The sequence below is a fragment of the Melanotaenia boesemani genome, chromosome 17, assembly GCF_017639745.1.
Source record: "Melanotaenia boesemani isolate fMelBoe1 chromosome 17, fMelBoe1.pri, whole genome shotgun sequence".
NCBI lineage: Eukaryota > Metazoa > Chordata > Actinopteri > Atheriniformes > Melanotaeniidae > Melanotaenia > Melanotaenia boesemani.
Genome location: NC_055698.1, coordinates 12,111,800 through 12,135,757, shown reverse-complemented (window position 1 = coordinate 12,135,757; position 23,958 = coordinate 12,111,800). Strand labels below are relative to the sequence as shown.

Genomic DNA, 23,958 nt, shown 5'->3' with positions numbered 1-23,958 from the left:
GATGTAAAACTTAATGACAAAAATCTATGGCCACTTATAATTTCTTTTTTATCTAACTGTTTCATCTCAGAAAGAATTGACTGCAGCTATAACTTTATAGCAATCTTCAATTATATGGAAGAAAATTATTATAGTAGCTACGAGCTGAATATGAATATTGAAAACACGATAAATTTAGTTAATGTACTAATGGTCATTAGCTCCCAGCTACTGGCTCCAGCCTGCAGTGCATGATGGTCCATGTAGACTAGTGTATTGCACAGCTTGTGGACTCTTTTTGGTGGACCACTCAAGGAGTTTGTTGTTTTGTTTTCTTTAAGATTTTAGATTGTGAAAAAGAGGATACCTCAGAGATGGCAGGTGGTTGAGTGGGTAAGTGGGTGGGGTGCTGGGAAGAGAGATACAGAAAATTGCATGTGGCACCATGACCATGTAACTGCATGCAAATGTGTCCTTAGTGGTGGCAAATGTGGCTTTATTTGGTCTTTAACAATGTTGGACATCATTCACTAGTATTGTCTTATGAATCTTCTTAAATTTGTTCTTAAATTGCACTATTTTTTTTTTAATGAAAACCCACCATCCGATTCACAAACATGTTCATAGACTGAAGAATTGTTTGTATCTTTCCTCTTAGATTGGCAAATACCAGTCTCCTTGTTCCTTAAAAGTGTCAGCTGGCCCTACTTTACATAAGTCAATACCTGAAAATGCCCAAAAAAGGTCATGAGACTTACAGGTTGTGTGCAGAAACAGAGAGAGACAAAGAGAATAACAAATATAATGCTAAAAGAAACAATAAAAATTAATAATAATGAAGATGAACACTGAAAGTTTGTCATTTTTAAAGTAATAGTCTTGGTTATAAATGATCACATGGTGAGATTCTGATAATATTAAAGCAGCTTTATGTCAAACTGGCATTTAATTAAGAAACAGTGAGCTTGCAGTCTCGTTCCATGAGTGCATGAGGACGCACTTCATCGTGGTGTAGTGGCTCAGAGCAAAGTGGTACACTTTTACATAAATCCTCATTTCTCTTTACATGCTGTACCTTCTTCAATTTGTAACGCAATTTGCCACCTGCTGTGTCCAGCACCCTTTTCAGATGTGGTGCAGATGGAGCGAATGTGTGCATCTGATGAAATAAATCCTCTAAGTGAGTCTGAAGGATAGTCAGTGGTGTTATTAACTAGGTGGTCAGGGTATATCCTCCTTATAAATCCAATCAATATATAATAACAAAATTAATAGATTGGTTATTGGCTAGTGCACTAGACACTACAGTCCCCCTCTGTGCATCACAATGAAGACACAAGTATTTTTCTATTGTTTGTCTGTGAATGTACAAGTTACGTTTCTGATGCCTTTCACCATTTGCTGTTGCAAATAGAAAAGCTTGTGCCAAGGGTAGTCAATGGTGCTCATCACTTACCGCTCAAAAGTAGGATTGTCTAGATAAAAAAGGATGTCTGATCAACCTAACTTCTTAGACTAGACTGAAAAACAGAAGGAAACTGAGCAAATTGTTATAATTGATAACAGAGCAATTAATTTTTTTACAGGACAAAGTGTCATGTTCACGTTGCCTTAACTAAACTGAATCAATAAAATAAAGATGCAGGTGTAAAAGTGCTTTAAATGAACTTAACAATACTGAATTACTGGACAGTTTAAACATAACCAAAAAAGGGACTGTTGGTGGGAAGTTTCACATGTTAGAACATTTTCCAAAAGACATTTCTAAACTGTGTTTATGGGAATACTTGCCTTGGTTTTATTTTATTTTCCACCTCAAGGCCATTGTAACAAATAAATACAAAGCATGTCAGTAGATATTTTTTAATTAATGAGCCATATCATAAGGTTTTTATCTTCCTTTATAATCAAAACATTCTATTTATTTCCATCTGTTATGGAATGCTGTGCTCACTAATTGATTTTGATGATCTGGTCCAGATGGAAACTTTGTGTGCTAAATACACACAAGCTGAGCTGTTTTCTGATGGAGATCGAGGGTTAAAAATAATAATAAAAAAAAACAAAAACAAAACACAGATCGCTAACTATCCACACAGCACATACAGCTTGCTGTGCTCAATCAAAGCAGCAGAATCATGTGATGATTTTGTGCCCACATGTAGACCAACGCTGGGTAAACTTGCAATTGAGCATGTTGCTTTTGATTACAACATCTGGCTTTTTTCTTGCTGTCAGAATCAGCAACAAGCTCACAAATGCATGAAAAATATTTTATTATATTTGACATATAACACATTGCCAAGCAGCAGGAATTGGTAGAAATTACTCTTGTCATTCAGCCACTGTATACAAAGTTCAGTTAAGAGGGGACTTGGAGTTGCCTCTTGGCGTCTTGGCATCATAAACTAAATCCCATTCACTAGTTGACATTCTTGTTCTACATAAGCAGTCCACTGGTTCCCTAAGGTTCAAGCACATTGAATAATAATGACTGAATAACAGACATGAAGTTTTAACATTTTAAATTATTCCATAATTTCTGACTAATGCGTGACTAATAGCTTTCTTGCACTTTCCGTCTTCCTCCTATCTCAACCCCTCTTTCCTCCCCCACTTGGCTCTCAGTTTCTAAAAGCCTGCTTCCACTGCTTTATTCCTTGAGTTTGTTAAGAAATGTGGCCAGGAAAGAGAGAAAGAAAGTAAAAAAAAGAATCGGGAAAGCAAGGGATAAAAAAGCAGCCTCTTTGCCAAAAGAAGTTTTAATTGGGGCCCAGGGGAGAAGAGCTTTTTCAGTTTTTTGCAAATTCTCTCGGCTCTTTATGGAAGCGATGAGCAACAATCTGATGCCCATCAGAAAAATGAGATGCAGTAATGTTGACAAAATTTCAAAAAAGGGGATGGTGTGGACTTTTAGAAAATGCCTGCCTTTGTTTGTATTTATAAAACAGCTGGGCTTTCTGTCTCTTACAAATGATGCAGTATTTTGCTCTCCTGTCATTCATGATTTCATTGTACATTCTGAGATGTCTCACAGGATTTCAACATAGCTCATTGTGGAAAATATATGCATACAAATAGAAATTAAGAGATGCTATAATGACAAGATCAGGTCTTTTTTCGCTACAACCTAGTGCACAATTATTTGAGTTTTTGAGAGGCTTTTCTTTTTAAATTTTCTCTTTTTCTGTCACTTATAAAGCTGTTGTCTCACTCCATCACCCTCCATTGCATTATTTCCATTCTCCCGCTTGTTCTTTCTCCAAGTTCATTCATACAAGCAATGGCCCATATTGAGTTTCTGTCCAGATACGGCCACAGACTGCCGGCAATGCTTGGTCTAAACTCTAAAGAAATGTCTATCACCAGTAGGGCAAACAGGAGGAGCAGTGCATAACAACAATGGTGCCAAGAGTGACCCTTTGACAGACTGACATCACAAAGAGTAATTGCCTGTCATGCAGTGTACTGTTTCACAGTTCAGATTAAAGTCCCCTCTGTTATTCATTTAAAGTTAAGCTGAGGTGGCCAAGGTCACCACACTCGTCCTGTAAAGAGGGAGGGATAATTGAAGACTACACCATCTCTCTGGACTGCCACCACATAGACTGACAACGGAGTCAAAAATGACTGGAGGTTAAAAGGAGGGTTATTTGACTTTGAATGCTGCTTGTAAAATGCGATGGTGTTGTTTGCACAGTTCCAGATGGACTCGAGGTGACTTGTTTTGCCGCTTGTCATGTTTTCTTACTCTTTGCCTAGACCCCATCTCCTTCATCTCTTTTTATTTTGACCTGCAGATGAGTACAACAAAAAAAATTGTAAAGTGGAGGAAGGGGTCAAAGTTTATCTACTATTGATTCGTAAATGAGCTGGCAAGGGAAGAAGCATCAGATGTAAAATGGGCTACAGTGTGTGTGTCAGGGCAAGCAAATATTATGAAACTTTCAACTTGAATCAACAAAACTGTTGTCACTCTATTTCTGCCACACTGACTTCGTGTATAAGCACATATTGATGCGGGGCTGAGCTGCCTTTGTTTGACATGTATAAAATACCAAAGAGAAAAAGTGGCTGGGCAAATGGCAATGTCTTCTTTTCACCAATAAGGGGCAACTGATGTGTTAAAAAGGTTATTGTTACACAGAAAAAAGATATAAGCTGGATGTTCATTAGCCCTCCATGTGTTTCCAACAGCTAATCATCAGATTGGTGAATAATGGTATTTAAAGCAACACTACATACGTTTCTGACCTTAAAACGTTATGTTTCTGACTCATTTGATGGCAAACTGACCTTCATGGTGGACACTCCTGGAGCCATCATTGTCCTATAGGCATCCCAAGACTGAGAAACACTTCACAACTTTGTGTTCATAGGTGTGATTCTCTTTGCAGCACTACATGACATTCCAGCAACTGGATATCAACACACTGGCTGTTTTGAACATTCACCGTGGCTGATTCTGCAAAGGAATCCAAGAAGACATTTTCAGAAGAAGCAAGGAAGAAAAAGTGCTGGCACAAGAGATAAAACAAAAGTCAACATTGGACTGATGTTTACTGACTAGAGAGAGCGCAGAGAAGAAATAGGATGCACAATGGAGGCTGAAATAGTTAGGAGGCACCAAAGTGTAAACATCTGCCAATGTTTAGTAGTCCTGTTGGAGAGAATTAATTCATTATAATATCTACCTTTAATTTATGTCTATGGTGATGTTTAATATGCCAACGTACTTGTGTGAAGTAGAGCAGAGTGAAGTAAAAACACCTGAGTGTGTTCCTCCCTTAATTGTTCAGAAGCTATGCTTGAAGAGAACAGGAAGAAGGAAAGGGTTGCCCAATTAAAATATGCCCTCCATGGTGCACAGCTTGTCAACATACAGTTGCAACTATGTTACGTTAGCCCACCCGTAGCTCTGATTAGTCCTCCTGTGGTGCACATTGGATCAAGTTTGAGTAAAACTGTATTCTCCCATCACAATGTGAATCAGTCAAGTATTTCTATGCCTTCACACAACAAACAGCCAAGATTGAAGTAATTATATCCATCATGTTCTCAGGTAATCCATCCCATTTTCATGAATGTGATATTTTGGGAACACCATGGGGAAATTTATTCAAGGTTGACACAAACATTAATTTGTTCTGAGAATGAACTGATTAGATCCTGCTGGTCAAATGTCAAGGTAACCGTGACCACAATAAAACAAGCTTTAGGCCATAACTCAAAAATACTCTAATTACGACAAAACTTGACAAATGTCTACAAGGATAAAATGGGGGAGTGATGGCCTTCTCCATAACATCATAATGATCTAATTATTTAACAGCCTAATTCAGGAACAGAAGGAAGGATGGACGTTAACTACGCCTTGACTGGTAGGTGGAGGCAACTACTGCATGTCTTGAATTGTAGCTTTGTTTTTGTTCACGTTTCTCATGGCAATAATGCATCAAAAATTATATACTCTAAAGACGGAAGCACTATAGGACATTAGAAGTGCAGCTAAAAGTAGTCAACGTGGTTACAAAATATTTTTTTCTATCAAGTTTGTATTAGAGTGGTCAGAGATGCAATAATGTGAAGAGATGGTAAAAGTATTTCAAAGGCTGATATAGAGTAATGGTGCTCAATACTGCCATTGGCTTTGCTTTGGCAAGCTATCTGGTTGGTGAATGGACTTGTTTGACTTACTTGGGTGTGACTGTGAAAGTGTGGATGCAAAGCCTGTCTGTTGGTGCTTAAATCTGCATCCACTTGGTTTAAAATGTATCTTTTTCATTATTACAAATCATCATTTTTGATAAACTCTTTAATCAGTCTTCATTTTATGTAGCAACCTAAGTGTGAGGTCACAGCAGTTTTCTGAATGTTTCAATGTTCTATTAAACCGGCAGCCTGTTCATTGGGTATTTGCAGAGTGTGATGATGAAGAGGGAGCAGAGAGTGAGGGAAGGCAGAGAGCGTGGGGTGGAGAGAGCAACTGTTGCAGAGGTGATGTAATAAAAGATTCATAACACAGGAGATTCAAGGTCAGCTGGGGTCTCTGCAGCCTCTCCATATCACTGGCAGCAGCTTACTGGCATGTGTGTGTGTTTCAAAATATTACAGACTATGAAAACAGAGATAGTGAAATTCTTTTCTTATCTCAGTTTTAATGAAGTGGCATGCAAAAGCTAAAGATGAAATTTCTTTCAAGCAAGGTTACTATTTGACAGGTTTCAGAGTTTTTGAACTTTACTTTTCTACACTAGTCAGTGGTTTGTGTAATATGTAAGGGAAGGAGTGAAAGAGGAGCAGTAAGTGCTGTTAAGGTGCTTGATTAAAGGAGCTGCACTCAGTCCAGCACGTTACATTATTGGTAGTTGCCAAATCTGGTGACTGCGCATGCGCTTTTGTGGCATTTTCCGTCATGCTGGTTGGACGCTTAGCGTGACCCATTGGTTACCTGCAATGATGGCTCCATGTCAAACACTCTGCATGCCTCTCTCTGTGCGCACACCAAAAGAAAGTCCTGATGTTCATCCTGGAAGCCATCCTTTAGCTAAGCGTCGACAGCTCCTGAGAGATGCGATATGCAGACACTCTGGGACGTGACGCTGTTCTGGCTGGGAGCATGGGCTGCAGCTGGGATCTCCACCACGATGACTTCCGACTGGTCTCCCATGGCTGATGCTGCAGGGACCTCCACTGCTGCAGGGACCTCTAGCTCCTCTCCTGTTGCCGCTGCAGCAGAAACTTCCACCGGCGGGACCTCGGCTCTGGGAACCTCTGTCTCCTCTCCAGCAACCACCACTCTGGGGACCTCTATCTCACCTTTGGGCGCTGCTCGGAGTGGGTCTTCGGTTGGGATTGGCTCTTGTGATCATAGCCCGGGCGTGTTTGTTGTGGGGTCCTCCGTGGTTGGGAGTGTCAGCTTTGACGGGTGTCTGTGTAACCCAGACAACGAAGCCTGAAGAAGAAAGTCCTCCGAGATCCTTCCATCTCACCAAATGACCCAGCTCTCCTATCCACCTCCTCTCCTCCCCCCAAACCACCCTTATTATTGGAAACTCCGTGGTCACACACACTGCACCACCATGCCAGTCAGTCATTTTGGATATATATAGCCCCTTCTGAAGAAGAGGAATTTAGACCTCACTGTTTTTGATAATTACCAACCTCTATCCAACTATCTAACTATATATATATATATATATATATATATATATATATATATATATATAGCACATATAATGATGAGATTTGTTTGTGAACTTAAAAAAATGTCATTCTTTCTTTAACAGAGCCTCTGTTTCACTCATGGTTGATACATTTCTGACAATGACCTTCTTTCCAGTAATGCTGCTTTGTGAATCTCTAACAATTTGTGTACTGTCTTTCATCTGGATGTCTGGCTGTCTGTTGTCTTGAAGCAATCCTTTTTAAAAGCCTCTACCAGAACTATACACAGCCAGGGTAGCTGGGATGATTAAGCGCTGTCTGCTTGAGTTTGTGTGGTAATGCGTGTGTCCACGATTTCCTCATCCTTAATATTATATCTTTCCTCCTCTCTGCTCCTTTTCTCTATACCCTTTTTTCAATCTCTCTTCATTGTAGAAGAATGAAATAATATGAGCAATGTCAGATCCACTGAGAAATGCCTACCATTTGCAAAGTAATGAAGGGAAGGACAATAAATGGGAGCAACCAACAGAACAAGTGTAGTGATGGTGAAAACACAGCAGGCCTCAGGCAATGTTAGGGGCCTCTCAGCAAAATCGAAAGTGACAGAACAACACTGGCATTATGGATATTTAATCATAGCCAGAGATGCAATATGCAAGTACATGCACTCATAAATCTAATGTTAACTTTACTTCAGAACACATTGAAAAGTGTTTATTTACAGCAAGTTCTATTTCTGGATCATTGTGTGTTCAACAGAAACAAGTGAGGACAAGGCAAAATGCAGAATTTTCGAAAACACACTTTTTCTTTTTTTTTTTTAAATTCAAAGTGTCAGCAACATCCCTCTGATCAAAATATGTCGAGTCCAACTTTTTTCAATTTTCTGCTCAATGAGCCTGTAGGTGAACTCTTCCTGCTGAAGAAAGCATAATAGAATCATGTGGCATTTTCTCCTGCAAGCCATCAAGCCTTTGTCACACAATATATACTCTGGAAAATTCATTGACTCATTTTCTCCCATTTCCACCACAAGAAAAAGAGCCTAAAAACAAAATTCAATATGGCTCCTAGTGCCAGGGTCAAGTCAGAGCTTGGAGTTAATGCAGCGATACATCATCATTACAGGATCCCAGACAAAAGGAATAAAAAAAATTCAAATAATGAAATTTTTTTTTTTGCACTTTGCATTGGAACATATTATAAATCATACCCAACTCATCATACAATCGCTCATTTTTTGCCCAACTCTAGTTTTCTGCTTCTTCCTGGAAAGTGAGGACAGCGATAGATAGAATCCAGCTGATGCCGAAGGCGCTGTTTTGACAGTGTGAAGGAACAGGAAAGAACAAGGAGGTGAGGGTGGAGAGGGTGGAGAGGGGTCTCTGACATGGGATGATAAATGTGTGGCAGAGGTGCAAATGCTTTCCACCTGATTTGATATGGAACAATCTACCTGACCCTGTCATGCCTCTGTGTAGAGGGAGGATTTGAAGGCTGATCTCAGACAAAAAAAAAAAAAAGCAACAGTTTATTTAACAAACAAGTTCTTTAACAAAGGCAAGTCAAACAAAGAAGTCCTCAGAAAGGCCCAAGGACAGCTCAGACAACAGAATCTGGGAACAAGAGATTTTAATTGGACTTTGGCTCAAAAAAACTCATACGACAGAAGCAGGTTCAATACCACATGGAGAGTGTCAGACTTGGAAAGAGTGGCTGGAAAAACCAGGCTTGAAGCTGGAGAGTTTGATGGGGTAATAGACAGTAGCTGAGCAGCCTCCTGTTGAGTCATTAGCTGTGGATGGAGAGGGAGAACAGGGCGAGGAAGACACCAAGGAAACCAAAAACTGCCCAAAAGGAAAAAGAGACAGCAGAGGATGTCAAAGAGACAGGGTGGCACTATCCCATGACAGTTCCTCTTAATCTCACTGACCTGCTAACATTTTTATTGATGTCATCAGACACACGGTTAGAGTGTGAAGGCAGGGAGTGCTGCCTCATGCTCATATCCATACAAACAAAAAAATCTCTAATTTCATTCTTTTTCTTTGTCTTATGTAAAATAATCATAAGACGAATCCATGTTTTTCTGTTTACGTCAGATATTTTTTTTTTTAGATAAAAGTTAATAATAGTAATAATAGTAAAATGGTCAAAACCTGAAACAGTAATGGGATAACAAACCAGGTGTCATAGATGGCTCAGGCAGGTTTATTTACACTATTTTTATTAAGCCTCAGTATAGTCAAAGTAACGTGTTCTACCAAACAGCAGAGCAGGCGGTTAAAGGGTTAAATAAGACTAAGGCTATGACTATTGGACTCAATGAACATGAACTCTTGTATGTATGCACATGACTAAACTTTTTTTTTTACCAGACAACTGCTGCTCATTGGATATTTTCTGCAAAATCCATGTCCTGTTCAGAGTCACTTTAATCACCTTTCTTCCCCATTTTGATGCTCACTTTGAACTTCAGCAAGTTCTCTTGACCATGTCTACATAGCCAAAAGTTTTGAGATGATGCCAATGCAACTGAACAAGTATATCTACTAAAGTGGCAGAAAGTATACACTATATCTGACAATATAATATTTGTACTTCAAAAATCAAATCAAACTGTATTTATAAGCAGTTTTCATGCATAAGAGCAACACAGAGTGCTTTACATGATGTGAACAAATGTTTGAATAATAAAACAACAAGCACACCCAAAGTTTATCAGAAAACATATCAAAGCACACACACTTAAACATATTCTCTCACACACAAGCTAAACGGAAAAGGAGTCCAAGCCCTCTCTCCTTTACCCTACTCTAAAATAAACTGTCTAACTAAAAAATAAAATTGGTCCTTGTGGAACTCTAACAGATGTTCTCAACTGAAATGGGATAAAAGGAAATTCTTCAACACAAAAACTACTCAGCATCCTGGTTAAACTGATGTGGACTGATATGTTTTTTCACATTTTCTTTTGAAATAAAGCTTAATATTTCATGTGGGATTGCATACATACAACTTTAGAAGAGACAGGGCAAAAACGGGTCAAATTACTTTTGACCTGAATTCACAAATTCACTATTCCTGTGCACTTGTAACCTTTGGTCTGTCATCTGTTAACATACTCTGTCTGGAAAGCTGTTTGCATGTGTCAGTTAGCTAGCTAACTAAAGGATAATCCACTGATAATACAATGTATTACAAATGTGTTAATCTAAGACATATCAAATGCAACTAAATAAAGCTAGGTTTACTTTTAAGCACTTTGCAATCATTTTGAATTATTCATCCCGTTTCTCTGAGAATTATGACTTTGAGCAAGAAAAAGAATAATCGCAAACAGTTCCAGTTTGTGTAAATGCAGCCTAATAAAGATAAAGCTGTAATTTGGAAGGAAGACAGGCAGACTTAGTTTTTACCTCAAGTTTATGGCAATAAAAATGCCACCAGTCTCAGAGATATTGTTGAATATCTCAATTTCAGTTCACATTTAAAAGTGTAACAAAAGAATAATTGTAGTATCTTAAAAGCAGTTAAATTGAGAAATACTGTATCCAAGCATTGCTGTGCACTGCGGACCAATGCACCACTTCACAATGAGACCACAAAACATTTCCCACTTACTATAAATGCTGCTGAAGTCAGATTTATACAGAGAAAGAACAGAGAGATCACACACTGATACTTTGCTCATTGTTCTGCATCCCTGTAAGCTACTGTGATCTGATTATTGCTTGTGCTTCTTGTGCTTAAACACCTTGAAGTGCTGTTATTTGAGAAATCTGTTACAGTTGTCCTCTAAATCCATGTGACCAGATAAGGATGAAGCAAATAGATTGAATGAATTCATAAAGTAGATGCATGTCAAATAGTCAGATGTTTGTGACTAGCAGCCTCGAGAACTGCTGGTAGATGGATTTTGTTATCTTTGGTAAAAGCCAGGCCAGGTATCTTGTCCTTTTTGTCAAGACAGGAGCACGCAAGAAAAAGTATACATTTTTATTAAAAAATTTATGTTTAGAAAATTATTTCATTTATCTCTTTTTAATGGGTCAAAGATGACAATACATGCAATCATACAACCACCCCGTATCATTGTATCTGTCTTTTTTAATAGAAAAAACAAATAAAACACACACACACACACACACACATATAAAAAAGACCATAGAATATATTTACATATTGTTTTGTCACCACACCAACAAATAGTTTAATTACAAAAGAAGAAAACTACAAAATGGCTATAAACTATAAAATTACACACACCTCTATTTTCATTCATTTATTTATTCATTCATTCATTCATTCATCACCTCCATAATGATCCATTTATCATTGAGTTCAGATATTTCTGTTCATGCTTCACCACATAGTAAATGCATATAAATAAAAACGGTGGTTGCTCTGTAAAAAGTGTATTTTTGATATGAGAATTAATTGCTGAGAAACTTGCATTTCTTTTTTATTAATGCAGCAGGCACACAGTGTTTAGATCTTCCCAAGAAGTCTAAGATGGTGAACACATTATTTTTAAAGACTGTAAAAAATAAATGTTTAGAATTATAATTTGGGATTAAATACAACCATCCACACAATTTCATTTGCTGTACTACTTCTAAGTATTATTCCCTAAATGTCATGCAGATGTGTTATTGTTGGAATAAACTGAAATAAATTAAAATAATGGGTCAAAAACATTGCTGTTGAGGTTTTTTTTTGAAGACTGGGACTAAAACAGAGGGGCAGTGTGCAGCGTTCCTGAAACTGATGTGTGTGTGTGTGTGTGTGTGTGTGTGTGTGTGTGTGTGAACCTCAACCCCAAATCTCTTCAGTATTACCAACATATGTGACCTTTAGCACAAATGCTTTCTCATTAGTTGTGTAATAACTGGAGTTTAAAATATTTGCACTGACTGACATTCTGTAAATGTCATGTCACTCAGGATTTTCTAGAATACACAATGTAACATTAAAATCACAGAAGTACACTTCATTGAGATAATAATCTGAATTTCCTTAATGCCTTACAGCATTTAGGGCTGCTCCAGAAAAAAAAATGATATAAAGCATCAAAACTTTTTAGCCAGCTTAACTTGAAATCAGAGATGGTGACTCGAGTCTGGGACTTAAGTTGCATTTCCAGTGACTTAAGGCTCAACTTGGACTCGCAATATATATATTTATTTTTTTGTCATTTCCCAAGATGTAACACTGACGCTTGCACAGCGCACGTACAATCAATCAAAACACTGACGGCACTTAAGAACACAGCTCTTGGTGCAGCACCATTATAACTTTTGGACATTAAAAACTTAACAAAATGGGGTCAATATAAGAGCAGCAAACTGGAACGTCTGTGGTATAAAAACCCAGGATCCTGGATCCACCCCATCCATCTTAATCTAGCTCAAAACACACCTGGAGAGTTCAGTCACTGTAGTTTGAAAGCTAAAGGTAGCATCTATGTTAGCAACGAGCTTACAGCCACAGCGAAGTAAATGTTAGATTTTTACTACTTTTGTACTAAAACAATATCAACGCCATCAGATTGGCTCCACTTAATGTGTTTAGAATAAGAACGGGACAATTACTGAACAGTTTCCATCATCAGTTACTTTTCTATTATCACCTAAAACAGGGATCAGACCCGCTGTAAACAATGCAGTTTTACTAGGTCTGTTTATTAGAAAAGTACAGCTGTTGCTGATTTAGGAATGTCAGGAATATTTATTGGGCCTGAAAGTACTAGATCTAAATTAATTAAAAAAAATCCATTTTTTTCAATTTTTAAAAAGTTTGAAATGAATATTTTCTCTACTCATCATGGAGCATTATTTCAAATAAAGGATTTTTCGTGTGCATCTGTGGACCTGTGGAGCCACTGTCCTGCAGATTTTACAGGTTTGCCTGCTGCAACATGAGTCAAATTATTATTGGGTCATTAAGAGGCTTGTGCATTGAATACTATCAATAAAATCATTGATACCTTTTTCCCATACTTTACAATTGTGTGCCACTTTGTGTTAATCTTGAGGGTAGGAAAACTTTTGCAAACCACTGCATTTTGTATTGTAATATAAATAATATAAAAATACTTTTTTCCTCTTTGATGTTTAAATTAATAGAAAATAATTCTGCATAATTTGAAGAGATTAATAAAAAGATTAAGCACTATGTGAAAGCACATGGTTCATAAATGCACTGCAAAGTGAGGCAGGCAATTTCCATATCTGTCATTGTTCCTTCCATTATCATGATACACAATAATATCATTATAGCATTTTGTGGCTTTTTTAAACTGGCAGCAGACCAAGTTGCATCTTTGTTTCTGACCCAGAGAGCATATTCATTATTGGCACTGCTGCACGTGAGCACATCTTCCCAGTGGAGGACTGTGTCTTATTAATTTGAGCAAGCAGCACAAGTAACAATAAGTCCAGTGAATAAATCACCCCTTTTTGTACTCTGATCATTGTCTGGAGCCAACTTCCGACAATCCCTTTCCTGATTCAAGACCTCCCAGTAACCTCATAACATGTGATATTGTTTTACTTGCCCAGGCAAAACAGATAAGTAATAAAATAGAGCAAATTTATTGTTTACACATAATACACACAGAGCTTTCCACAAGGACACGGATTAGCACTCCTACTCACATACACTGACCTTAACCTATTTCAGAATTAAGCTTTTTTTCTGCTTGGGGTCCACATTATTACAGTAGTAAAGGGTAATTAGTGAATATGAGAAACAACTTATGTTTTTTTTATGTTGCTGAGATCTTATTGAAATGTCTGTTACATGTCAAAATATGACCAAATTACATTCCTACTGCACTCTTCTCACCCTAGTGTTTACAGCTCTGTTCATAGAAGCTGGTCCACTACATTCTTCTCTTCCTGCAGTAATGCTTTAAAAGTTTAATGTAAAGCACTTTAAATAGTCTGGTCCATGAAATGTGCTGTACAAACTTGCCTTCTCTTCTGTGAGGTGTTGGTTGGTTAGAAGTTGGTGCATTAACAGTTGAGTAACTCGTACTTTATACCATATGAGAGCATGCATATACAGTGCCTAGTGCCAGACTGATGATACTGCACCTCCTCCATCTCTTACTGCAGGGCTGTTCAACCCTGGTTCCTGCAGGCTTTAGATGTCCCCCTGCTTAAATAACAACAAAAATATTTTTTATTAAAAATAATAATAATAAAAATAATAAAAACACAATAGTCTCAGTTTTAAAATATTATATGTTGTTATGATGCTATTATTATGTAAATATAGAGCTATGTCTCACAAAGCATGATAAAGTCACATAACAGACACAACATTTATTTACTCAGATGGAAATGATTTTAATGAATTTTCTTTCTTTATTTGATTGTGTGTCAACCAGCACAACTTTAAAGGCTTGAACTTCATTTGGTGATTTGGAGTTTTTGTCTCCAACATGTTTTTTTATTGTCTTATACCAAGCACGTGTGCTTGTTAACTTATTAAACCAGAAACAGGAGATTTAAATAAGATGTGTATTTAGGGTCTTCTTTAATGCAAGAAAGGGATAAAATGTAATTCCTAACCCTTTACATACAGCTTCTTTGCTTAAAACCAAAGCTCAAAGCAGAACGGTGACTAAATGCAACAATGAAGTTTCAGAGTGTAGAAATTTTTGGTTTAAATGGGACAAGTAAAAATCAGATTGCAGTTGACTTACAAATCAATCAATTGTTAAATGAATTGAATGAACCAGGATTTGAGACATTTTCAACCCTAGTAGATAAAGTCAATCAGTCCAATAACTACAATTTTTCATTTATTTTTAGTGTGGACCAAGTTCTTAATATACAGAACAGGCAGGCGAAGACTGCAGTCACCAGAGCCACCGTGTCTAAAAAGGTACAATTTGTAATCTTTTCCTGCAGGTGAATCAAAAAGAAGGAATCACCAGAAAGTGTCAAGCTTCTGCACATCAGATCCTTCCAGATGTGAAGTCATTATAAACCCGCTGTTTACAAAATGCCATGCAGTTGTGATTTAAACATTTGGCTGCACACTTATGAAAACCCATGTTTTTCAATGAGATCCTTGTAATCAAATGTGTTCCATGATTATTCTGGTGCAAAACAACAAGAGAAGATGTGTAATCTTTGGAGAGACTGCTCCCTCTCTGCTCCCTGCTATACCCTTTTCCCCCTCTATCGGCCTCATTCCTTCTCAATCCCAGTTCTCATTTTGCCCCTTTTCCTAAAGTGTCTAAGTAATCAATGATTTTTCTTTCCTGTCCTTCTCTGTGTCATTGCACTGCAGCTTGTTTTCCCTCCATCTCTCTCCTTCTTGCATTCATCATTAATTTATATGATGCAGCACAGCAGAGCCTGAGTGATACACTTCAACCATAACAAACAAGCCCAAATATCTGCACTCAGCAGGAATGATCTGCATGAACAAGGACCGAGGAAAGGAAGAGTGGGCTGAGGAAAAAACATGTTTACTTTTTTATTTTTCTGGCATTCAAATAAGCTGCAACTCCCTGTTTAATCAGAGGATTTCTTTATTTTTTGCTATTAAAATTTGCAGTTTGAGTTTTTTTTTTTTTTAATCAGATTTAATTTGTCCAGAGCTAAAAATAAATAAATAAAATACTGAAATGCCTTTGAAAAAGCTTTGGTCTTTAGAAAGATTTAATGAAGCACTTAGTTTTAAATGGAAACCTTCTCAGCAGTGTCTAAAACCGAATACTAATTTATGAGAGGCAAATAATAAAAACCAATGAAATGTCTGTATGCATTAATCTAACAATCAACCACTGATCCTCCTCTTTAATAATGCCACTGCTTCATTTTAATTGTGTCTTTGTTTATGATTATGCCACACAGACACCTACATGTTATATTCAAAACCATTTGAGGCTGAATACAAATGAAAAACACTGCAGCCTTCCTCACGTCCTTGATTAGCAGTTAATGTAAAATCACAGCTCCAGCGAAAAGCCCTAATTCTAGTCTATTTTCTGATAACCGCCTCATCTGCTTATCGCGCCCTCTGCCTGACAGAAAGCTCTAATTTTGGCGCATGGATTTATCCACAACAATGTCTGAAAGTTTGGTCTGACAGGAGCAGCCAAAGCTCTCATTGTTCTCAAACGGCAGCCTGTCCTTGAAGTTGCGCAGCCTTCCAGGACATTGAGTAGATTCCCTCCCCGGCGGAGAGCGCTGCCTCTGAGCACTTTCTGCTGGCTCATGTCCCTCCTCTGTGGACAGACCAGCTCTGGCAGGCTGTTTGTCAAAATGCCACATTATTAAGTGTGCCTATAGGAATGTGTTCACAAAACTGTATGGTTACTCGAGACTGCACCTCTAATGGATTTGTGCATTTCTCTGCACGCTTCTGCTATTAATAGAATTTTTCTTGTTTATTCGTATATGTTTATACTGTGTTTCTGTGCTTCTGTATAAAGTTTCACCAGAGGCTTTAATATGTAATTGGATGCATCGGCAAAAAGTTTTATTTCCTTCAGTGACACACACAAACTCAGTAAGCTGGCATTGTTTTAACATCTCATCTACATCCACGTTATTACAAATACTGCCTTATACATTCATCCCTCTTGAATAAAATAATAGGAATAAAATAGTTTTTACTTCATTAATCCTAAATCAGAAATTCAGCTCTGTATTTGACTCATCTGTAAATGTAGAAAGTAGTGGGTTGCCATGCTTTGGCACCTGGGGAGCAGTTGTGGGGGGGTTAGGGCCTTGTTCACCTCTGTTGGCACTCAGGTTCTACGGACTCAAGGCCACTTCTATTACCACTAGGCTGCTATACTAATTCCTTCAATAGCTCCAAATAGCTTTTCTATATGCTCGCACTAGATCAGCAGGCCAAGACATTAATTACAGAATTAAAGAAATCCGATGTGGAAGCAGGGTTGCATCTTCTCTTTATCATTTCCAACACAAACTTAATTCCACTTAATTTACACGTAATTTGTATTCAACCGACTTCACATTCACCGCATTGGTTGTGGCAGATGTGACCTGAGCTTAAACATACAGAATCCTTATAAAACCTTTTAATTTACTGAGTTGAAAAATGTCCCAGTTTAGACTGAAAACCAGATAAGAAAAGTAGTACTGAGGGTAATAAATATGAAATTCTTCTTTTGAATAAATACTTGGACAAGCATTGGTACAATTGCAGTTCATTGTATTTTTTATGTTCATTGGATTCTTGTTTAGCATAACATTGTCCTTCTTAAAGAGGTAGTGCACCCTAAAATGTTTTTTTAAGTTGTAAACATTATATGACTTTGTCCTTATTAAAACCGCCTATGCTGCTGTTAAAAATAACATTTTCTTTAATTAGAACTTTGATGGGTAAAACATGGTTCAAAACGTCAACTTTAAGACCAGGCTTAGTTTTTTATGCTGTAAGCTGAAGAAGAAGCAACCACTTCTTCTTGGACTTCTTGTATATCACCACAAAAAGAAAAAAAAATAGAAACCCCAAGACTGCATAAACAGTGAACATTCTGGTCAATCATTGAGCTGGATTTTCTCTTTTTTCTTTTAGGTCAGTGGTGATTTCGGAGCACATCACTGCTAGCAAACAGTTGTTTGTTCCACTTGAGTAAATTGCAGTGTGAAAGCAAAGCAAACCAAATGAAGGTATAACATTTTTTGGAATTCCCTGCCCAATTAAAATGTTTCCCAACGCGATTTAGTTGTGAATGTACTCTAAATCCTGTCTCGTGTATTTACGACCTGCCTATGATCTGCCCTGCTGCTCATCTTCACACCTCCTGCATCGCCAGCTCCCCCCTCCACACTCAGCCTCTTGCATTTTTTTTTAAAGATTTTGCACTTTAGACATCACCAGACTTGGATAAATTCATAGCAACCTTAGTAAAGCAACACTCTAAACCATTGAGCTCTACCTATCGGAAACAGATTTGCTGTGTTTTGTATGTAAAAATTGAACATATACCTCTATATAAGGCTGCTGTAAAGGCAAAACTACTTTTCTTGGCAGCTCTAAATACATTTTATTTCACCAAAAGATGCTTAAAAATATCTACTGTGATTAATGCAAATGAACTGTCGTATCAGTTGCATAATTAGTGATAATAATAAGCTCTCCAAGTCCCTGGAGTCCTGCTGGCACCTAACATCAGAGATTTCCCAGTGAAGAATTCACCTCTGCAAACTGCCTGACCCTACATGATTAATATGCTCACTACACTTAAGGTTCATGTCAAAACTTTATTAAAGACTTTGCTTCAGATTCAGTTCTGCTACTTTGGGATTCAAATTGTTCAAATTTTATTACATATTTGATAAAAAGTAATTTAATTTATTTAAAGTAAAGTAATAGGTTTGCACATTTGGACCCAAAATGTGACAAATACCACAACTTGTCATGTGAACTATTTTAAAGAAACAAGAGCTTCAGTGTGTGACTGTTTTCTGTTCAATCCAAATACACATGCACTTGTAGTAGGTGTTTTGAGAATAAGTCAGAATAATCAAACAGGACAATTCAAACAAAAACCAAAAGGAAGTTACTGGGAAAACTGCAGCAGGAGGAAATGGATGCTGGGTGGGTGTAAGTACACAAGCCCTATTTTGGGATAAAAAAAAAAAAAGACGTCCTCACTGTTTTATTGTGGTGGTGCATGCTGCTCTGAATGGGGGTTTAGTACCCAGTAAGAGCGCTTTCAAGTAGCAAGCTGGTTTCATGGGAATAACTGACTGTCAACAAAATTGCTAATAATAGCAGCATATTTTGCAGCTCTTGTTGCACCGACATGTCGATTTCTCTCTGTGATTTTTATTGCTGCCAACTCAGAGGTTCATCAGCTTTAACCCTGTTTTCACAGATAAACACTGGAGAAAGTCCAGGCAGCTGGAAAAAAAGTGCCCAGAAGTCAGAAGTAACAGGTGTTTGTAGGTTTTCTGAGCAGTGTGGGGTAAAAAAAACAAAAAAAAAGTTCTAGGTGCTCATCAAAGGCCTATTTTGTCACTCATAAACAGAGAGTATCTGCCTGCTGGTCCTTTGTTGTTGCACAACCACTAGCTGGTGGCAGATAAATGAAAATAATGAACAAGGAGGGAAAGTGTTGGATATTCCACTGTTACAGCCCTCAGGATTTCCTCAATGTCCTTAGTCCATGTTTAACAGGTATAACAATGGTTCCACACACTCTTATTTTTAACAAAAGTGCAAATAAAGACAATGTTGATCAGCAAAATAAATAACGAGCCATTTAAAATGTTTAAAAAGAGCATAATGTCAGATTGACAGTCATGACTTTTTCAAAACTCCAGCTGTATTTAAGCACTAGAACACACAACATTTTAGGGATTATTCTGTAAGTGGTGAATGTGTTGACCTTCTCCATGTAGGTGAAGACCTTCACTGTGATGACTGGCCAGAGGAAAAGATTTCGGACTCACCCTGCAGTCTGTTGTCCAATGATAGATAAGCTGCTTCTCCCACTGAAACTGACTCAGGGCAACCCCTTTTGAATTATGTGTTGAATAATGTTAATTTCATGAACTTCATGCTAGGCAGAAAGAGGCTTTAGGCAAACCTATCTTTAAAATATTTGTCTTGTGTCAAAGATCAGTAATGTGATCATTAAAGTTCACATCCACAAAGAGCCATCATTTCCTGTTTTTAATCATTATTTAAATGCTTTCTTAAATTCCATGCACACACCATCTCTTTACATCTTGCCTTCATACTCCTGCTTCATCACATTGTATTTGATGCCACGTTACACTTGCAAATAATCACGTAATAGTCAAAGAAACCCTTTTGATAAACAGAGCATGCCATGCTGTCAACACTGAAAAACTGTGTGTGTCCTTTTGCAAACTGCTTTTCATTTGGCACAACTGTGCCATTGGGGCCAGTTAAAGAATAATTGAATGAGATAGAATTAATGAATTAATATAAATGCATTGAAATATTCTTCAGTAAGGGGAAAAAAAACAAGATTTTAACAGCTTGATAGTCGGTACAGAATTGATTGAAGGGACACTGTGGGTTATAGCAATTAATACCAGCATTTAAACAGCTTTCACGAAATTATTTCTACAGATTTTTGCAGCTGTATGCAAAGCCACTCATGCGCCTGATTTATCACCACTCACACATCCACAATGCTAATGACCAACAAGCTGGATAAATCTAATTTGGACTTCAGTCATGGTCAAAAGTTTGGCAGTTGGCAGTCGAGAAATAAGATGTAATATTTGGTGAAATGCTGGGCCAAGTGCCAGAAATGAGTCCTGACAATTAATTAGCCTCTAATTACATACTGAGATAAATGAGGCCAATAAACACTCATGTTCCCTTCTAAAGTAAAACATGTAAGAAAGTGATATTCTTAATGGTTTCATTTAGATTTCAGAAAGCTATTCTGGAAAAACACAATAAAAAATGCAAATTATGTTAAAAACAGTAAAAACTAGATGAAACTTTTAGCATCTTTTACAATAAGGTGTTTGCTTGTTTCTTGTTTGACTAATTTACAGAGCACTAAAATAATGATGTGGTTACAAATCAAAGTGAACTTGATGTCTTTAATATTTAACAACCTACTATTCAACAAGGAGTGCACATCTCCTATAACTATTCTAAAAGAGAACAAACAATAAAAGATGATAGTAAATATCTTTTTAATGGAATACCAAATTTAAGCTTAAAAAGAAAAAAAAGAAAGTCATGCTGTCAGAAACTGGTCTAGAATTTTTTTGGGGGGAGCTGGGCTTAATAATGCCCCTTCACCAATATTGTGGAGAGGTTTTTTTCTTTCTCCCGTGTAATGTATTCTAATTTCAGTGGTTACTTTAGAGCTACTTGGCATTTACTATTATTCTGTAGTTACTTATTCTCATTATAAAACTGTAAAATAATTCCTGCCAGGTTTGCTGTACCTGGTGTCTTTTTCTCAAAGTACATTACGCGCTGCATTCAGTTATACTTGGGCATCTGAGGTTCATCCTGTGTAGACATCAACTTACACAAGATTCTTGTTTAATTAACAGAAAACATTGAGTTTCTAAAACTGAGGTGTCCTCTCGGAGCCCGTCAGATTTGAAATACTGTCTGTGCCTCTACCATCTCCTTCATTGCATTATACAGCCATATAAGTTGTCTGCAAAGCCACACAGATTTTTTTTTTTCTCCTGGAGAGAACATTGAATGCTTTATTTGTTGTCCTGACTTGTCTTTCCTCACTTTCATCACACTGAGCTGCTGGGTCTATGTGACTCTGTATGTGAATGCTGTAAATATGTATTAAAAGGAGAAATGAGCCAGGTCATCATAACAAATAACCCATCCTGCTTTTTGTTGCATATGTCTAATAAACTTACAAAATTGAAAAGAAATTCCAGCATACAGCAAATCTGTTATGTCAGATTTGTTCGGCATCAGGGATTATGTCTGTATGGAAGCACAGCAATGGACTTACTTGTAATATGATAGTGGATTCAAGACTGTTTCCTATTTAGCTGTTTTTGAACACAGACAGCCTTTTATGCTCCTTCTGGAACAACTGCATGCAAGGCTGTATGACCCCATACACACATCACATGTTCATCTGTCGCAGATAAAACGGGATTGTCCATCTCCTGATCTGATGTGTGGTTTTGCCTCTCGTTCTCTCCTTTGTTCTGAAAAAAGATGGCTAAATGTACATCTCTGCCTACAAAAGGCAGCATTTTAGTCAAGAAGCTACAGAGTTTTTGTGCACTTGGCCTCAGGTTTTTTTCATTGTCTGGTAATGAGTACCTATCAAAACGGCTTCAAGGAAGGACAGAATCAACTACCAGCAACAAAGTCACGGGCTCCCCAAGCTCTTCATAAGAGCATCGTAATGCATATTAATAGTACATTTTAATGATTGATTTGATTTAAAACAGTGTCACAAGGTGCAGATCATTCATACTGACCACTGATATCTTACAGTGGAAGAGTCAGAACTGGACCATGGAGCAGTGGAAGGTGGTTTTGTATGGTCACATTTCATGTTATTTTAATATGGAAATGTGACCATACATGGATTTTACATGGGTGTCACACATGGCTTGACATGTGAAAACGTGTGTTTTTTCTGTAAGGGAGTGAAAACTATAAATCATGTGTAGTAGTGATGTGTCGGTCACGAACGATTCGTTCAGTATGAACTAATCCTTTATATGACTCGGGAGTAACGGGTTCTCTCAGTGAGCGATTCGTTCATTTTCATGCGGTACCTCCTCTCGCCACATGGCAGGCAGCTGCATAAACTCAGTCAGTAGGTCAGGACAGGAAACAGAAATGATTCGTTCAGGACTCGCTCAGGTCCGTCCTCAGGTCCTCGTTCTTTTGTCACGTGACAGCCAGGCTGCTCAGGCATTTGTGACAGACAGCTCGGGCTGCACGGTCTCGTTCTCGTTCTCGTTCATCACTCAGGCTGTTTGGCGAGCAGTACGTTCGCTCTCGGATTGGTCTCTCTAGTTCTTCTCTCTGTCACGTGACAGGCAACTCGGTCTCTGAACGGGTCTTCCTTCGTTCGTCCACAGCTCAAGCTGTATCAAGCTCAGCAGTATGTTCGCTCTCGGCTCGGTCTCTTGTTCATTTGTCACATGATAGCTACCGAGTCACTGTTGCGCTGTTAAACAATGGCAGGGAGGATGTCGGACACAAATCACTTTATTGTGGTGTGTATTTGCTTCCCTACGTTTTCACATGGTTCGAATTGCTTGTGGTATTACCAGTAGTTTTGTTGCCTTCAGTATTTACTGCTTGAGAATCACGGACTTTTTTACAACACCACCTGCTGTAAAAATGAACGACATGATTCGTTCAAGATTCGTTCACTTTACTGTTCGAGAGTAAAAGACCTGGGTTAGTGAAAAGAGTCGAACTTCGCATCACTAATGTGTAGTTTCTAATCAGGGCATTATCTCTTCTGGTTGTTTTTCTGTTGTATTTTCATGATTAAGATCTCCATCTCTTTGAAGGAATTTATACAGATTTGTTTAAAAATGTTAACATGGACAAAAAAGATTAATCTAATTGTTAATAGGAAGTAATGCAAAGGAGAGCTGTCAGACAAAGTGAGATGCTCAGGGAAATGTTAAGTTTGTTTAATCATGTGTGTTGACATAGTTGTTCCTACTTAAACATTGTTAGCTATTGCAATTGCATTTTTTCTTCTCTCTCCCTCCTTACACTCTGCCCTGCTACTTGTCCTGTCTTATCTCAGCTTCTTTCTGCATCTCTGTTCTAAATCTGAATCATCTTGAACCATGGATCTGATGAGCTGGTCTCTCAATACAGTTGACCAAATTTATTAGAACCGCACAATGGATGAAGGGGAGCCAGCTTGTCCTGCCGGAACGTTCACGGCTGGATACGTGATGGACTCCCAGGGGGTGTGGACGGTTATGTGTCTGTTGCTTCTTTCTGTTGAGGTTGCAGAGGATATCTACACATTTGGATTCATGATAACTGGGTTTCTGCTGTTTGGAGTGAGCAGTTTCTTGGTGTATCACAAAACTTGGGTACTGGCAAGCGGCCGGACTTTTGTGCTGGTGTGTGCTGAACTATGAACAATCAGACTTTGGCGATGCAGGAGCTTAATCGTAAACTGGATGCTATTCTAGCTCAGAATGGCAAGCTGGTTGCGGTTCCGGAGCTTGTACACTGGGTGGACATCAACTTGGAGAAGTTGTCGGCTCGGCTGGGTGGAAACTCACCCAGATTCAGATGATTAGAAGTTGCCAGTGAGAGCACTGAGAGACTAAAGGCAGA

At 38.0% G+C, this 23,958-nt stretch overlaps 1 long non-coding RNA gene across 1 annotated transcript; it reads left to right on the top strand.

Moving 5' to 3' along the window:
- The first annotated feature begins 1,794 nt into the window (after positions 1–1,794).
- Positions 1,795–22,396, top strand: LOC121628363. Its single transcript, XR_006008153.1, has 4 exons — positions 1,795–1,805; positions 3,006–3,007; positions 9,694–9,706; positions 22,308–22,396. It is a non-coding gene; the product is annotated as an uncharacterized LOC121628363 (long non-coding RNA).
- The last annotated feature ends 1,562 nt before the right edge of the window (positions 22,397–23,958 follow it).